This window comes from Arachis ipaensis, chromosome B4, assembly GCF_059453495.1.
Source record: "Arachis ipaensis isolate K30076 ecotype BB chromosome B4, ASM5945349v1, whole genome shotgun sequence".
Taxonomy (NCBI): Eukaryota; Viridiplantae; Streptophyta; class Magnoliopsida; order Fabales; family Fabaceae; genus Arachis; species Arachis ipaensis.
Window position 1 is genome coordinate 40606110 of NC_142439.1, and position 4244 is coordinate 40610353.

Consider the following 4244-nt stretch of genomic DNA (forward strand, 5'->3'; position numbering starts at 1 on the left):
TTCCAGTTGCGTTAGAAAGCTGACATCCATAGCTTTCCAACGAGGTATAATAGTCTATATTTGGCATCAAATTGGCAAGGTTGACAAGAGAACAAAGTGACGACTCAAGAAAGGGGAGTGCAACGTTTGAGTGTAGTTTAATGGATCATTATCCTTTTTGGATCAATTATGTCACTCTACCCTTCAAGCAAGCAAGGCCCATCAACAACACCAAATCAAGGCCACAAGAATCATCTAGAATAGTTTATTTTCATTTGATTGTAATTTGCTTTGAATTTCATTTTCATTTTGTAATTTAGGGAGCCTATTTAAAGGCCTTAGTTTCTGCATTTGAGAGGACGGGGGATTGGAGGGGAATCCAGCCCCTGAGAGGGGACTTTTACACGGGGAACTTTGGATGATTTTCTTTGAGTTGTGTAATTGAATTCAGAGCTATGACTCACTAAACCCCTTTCATTGGGTTAGGGAGCTCTATTGTAATTCAATGAATCAATAATAGTTTTATCTTCTTCTTCAATCTTTTCTCTTGAATTTTGTTAGAAAGCTTCTCGATCTAATTCCATTGGGTAGTTGTCTTGGGAAAGAAACTACCCATAATTGGAATCCTTCGGAACCTTGGGAAAGGAATGGAGGATTCATGCTAGAGAAGCTTTCTCACAGTGAATTGGATTGGGGTTTGGATGGATATTGTGACATGTAATCCTACCAAATTGTGGTTCATGAAACTGTGTGGTATAATCAGTGATCGAGCATCATCTCTTCTTATGAACATTTAAACCAAGGGATTGGGAATTTGTTCGTTTTTAGAGAGAATTGGTGAGCCAAGGGATTGGGATCCAATCATATAAGATTGCCAAGCAAATTCAATGAATGCATTGGTTGAGGAAGGGATAAAAGTTGTTTTGATTCGGAGATCTCAATATCTCCTAACACCCAATGAACTCCCCATTTCTGATTTACCACTTTCTCTTTACATTCTGCAATTACATTCATGCAATCACCCCCATCCCTTTTAATTTCAGCAATTTAGCTTCTCGCTCTTTAATTCATGCTATTTTACATTCCGCAATTCTCATCTAAATCTTGATTCCGCTCAACTAGAACATACTTCTAATCCGAATTGCTCACTCAACCAATCCTTGGGGGATTCGACCTCACTCTATTGTGAGTTTTTACTTGACGATAACCGGTGCACTTGCCGGAAGGAATTTTGCCGATCGTGCAATTTCCTAAATCGTAGCATAACAAGTTTATGTGCATCAAGTTTATGGCGCCGTTGCCGGGGATTGGTTTTCGATTGACAATTCTCAAATTGGAAGTTAACTAGATTGAGCATTTTTTTTTTGTTTTGATTAATTCAGTCCAAGTTACTTGTTGAATTTTAATTTCTGCACTCTGTTACATACTTTCTTTCTTTATGCCTTTAAATTCAAGCAACTAACTCACTGACTCACTAACTGTTTGAATTAATTCCTCAACTGCTCTAACCATACTCTTCCATTAACCAAGAGTATTTCACTTGTTTGTTGCCTGTGCTGTGTTCTTGTATGACAGGTAGGAGAGGAGAGACATCAACTCCTCCATATACCGAACCAGAGAGGACCCTTCATAGACTGAGAAGGGAAGCAAGAGGGAAGAGAGTACTGGGAGAAGAGGAATCTGAAGGAGAATCTGAGGACAATTTTGAGGAAGCTTTAGATCTCAACATGGATAGAGAAGTTCACAACCATGAGAGAGCTGATGGAAACAATGCCATTCCTGAGAGGAGGGTTCTTAGTTCATACATAAACCCAACCTCTGGGAATTGTGGTAGCAGCATCCAGAAACCACCCATCCAGGCCAACAATTTTGAGCTCAAACCACAGCTAATATCACTTGTGGAGAATCATTGTTCATTTGGTGGAAGTGCTAATGAAGACCCAAACCAACATCTCACAAAATTCCTGAGAATTTGTGACACTGTGAAGTCCAATGGAGTCCAGGAAGATGCCTATAAACTGCTTTTGTTCCCATTTTCACTTAGGGACAAAGCAGCTAAGTGGCTGGAATCATTCCCAAGGGGGAGTCTAACAACATGGGATGAGGTGGAAAGCAAGTTTCTGGCACGTTTCTACCCCCCACAAAAGGTCAATAGGCTTCGATCTGAGGTTCAGACGTTTAGACAACAAGATGGTGAAACTCTCTACGAGGCATGGGAGAGATTCAAGGATTTGACAAGGAAATGCCCACCAGACATGTTCCATGATTGGGTGCAATTGCATATTTTCTATGATGGACTCTCTTATGAATCAAGGAAGGCTGTAGACCATTCATCAGGAGGTTCATTGAACAGGAAAAAGACTGTGGAAGAAGCCATTGAAGTGATTGAGACAGTGGCTGAGAACGAGTACTACTATGCATCAGAGAGGCACAACACTAAGGGAGTCATGGAGCTGAACCATGTGGATACAATTCTAGCCCAAAACAAGGTGTTTGCCAAGCAACTAGCAGAGCTTACCAGGCAATTAGAAACAAAGCAAGTGGCTGCAATTCACACACAAGATCAAGAGGAAGTAAGCATTGAAGGAGGTGATTGGGAAGAGGCCAACTATGTGGGAAACCAACAAAGGCAATCATATGATCCACATTCCAACACTTACAACCCAGGATGGAAAAATCACCCAAACTTTGGGTGGGGGAACCAACAAACCCAACTACAAAACCACAAACCTTACAACCACAACCAACATAACAATTCCACATACCAAAACTCCAACCAAAGATCATACCAAGCCACACAAAACACTTACTCCCAACCATCATATCATGGCCAAAATAATCAACCTACCCAACTTAATCCGAACCAACAATTTCAAGATCAATTAAACCGGATAGAAGGAATGATGGCAACCATGAGTCAAGACATAACCGAATTGAAAAGCTTCAGGGATGATGTGAGAGCTACCTTAAGAAACCATGGTGAAAAACTCAAGAGGATGGAGTCTCAAGTAGGAGAGCTATCTCAACAGGCCCCCAAATCAACTGCAGTGTTCCCTAGTGACACAGAAAAGAATCCTAAAGGGGAACAAAAGAGAGTGAGATGGGAAGAATGCAAGGCCATCACCATATTGAAGGAAGTTTCAGAAGAAGAAGGAATCAGGCCCTCAGAGCAGGAGCCAGAAATCTTGAAGGAAGGTGTGGAAGAAGTTAAGCAGGAAAGTGGAACTGAGCAAGCCAAGGAACTGCAAAAAGGCATGCTGGAAATATACCAACCAAAAGCACCATTTCCTCAGAGGTTAGGAGGAGGTGAAAAAGGGAAAACCTATTCAAGGTTTTTAGAGACATTTAAGTCTCTCCATATCAATATTCCCTTTCTTGAGATTCTCCATCAAATGCCTACACACATCAAGTATTTAAAGGAATTGTTGAGCAAGAAAAGAGTTTTGAAGGGAGGACAAACGGTAACAATGAACAAAGAATGCAGTGCCCTCATCAAGAAGGACACAGTCTCTAAGAAAACAGACCCAGGAAGTTTTCATATTCCTTGCATCATAGGAGAAACAAAAATTGACAGAGGATTCTGTGATCTAGGAGCTAGCATAAATGTGATGCCTCTAACTCTTATGAAGAGGCTACAACTGAATGAGGTGAGATCCACTGATGTAATCATACAACTGGCTGACAAAACTCAGAAGCAAGCTGAAGGGGTGGTTGAGAATGTGCTGGTGAAAGTGGGAGATTATTACTTCCCCACAGACTTTGTCATTTTGGACATGGAGGAAAGCTACCTACACCCTATCATTCTGGGAAGACCATTTCTAGCCACTACTAGAGCGCTCATAGATGTAGAACAAGGAGAGCTAATTCTGAGAATACATGATGAACAGCTCATTTTCAAAGTTTTCAAACCTGCATCTGAGCCTGAACCAGAACCTGAAAAGCCTAAGGATGGTAGTAGCCATCTGTGTTTGGAGGAAAGTAATCCAGCAGCTGAAACTCTAAAACAATCCTTGGAAGGCAAACAAGAGTTGCAAGAGTTAAAGCCACAAGAATCAATGGAAACAGATCAGAAGGATCTTCCTAGCATAAGGGTCAATGAAGAAATCCTCAAGAGAAAGGGAAGAATGATAGGGAAATTACCAAGAGGGTGGAGAAACAAGAAAATTCCCACTGAAGGTTTTTCTCCGGGAGATAAAGTGATATCAAGTCATTATCTGCCAATTCCACCTGGCCTCAAAACCATTCCTTCCCAGCTCCCTCAAGTG

General features: G+C 41.2%; 1 non-coding gene across 1 annotated transcript; it reads right to left on the reverse strand.

The window, feature by feature from the left end:
- Nucleotides 1-2132: 2132 nt before the first annotated feature.
- Nucleotides 2133-2236, reverse strand: LOC148567290 (small nucleolar RNA R71). Its single transcript, XR_015882812.1, has one exon. It is a non-coding gene; the product is annotated as a small nucleolar RNA R71 (small nucleolar RNA).
- Between the last annotated feature and the right edge of the window lie 2008 nt (nt 2237-4244).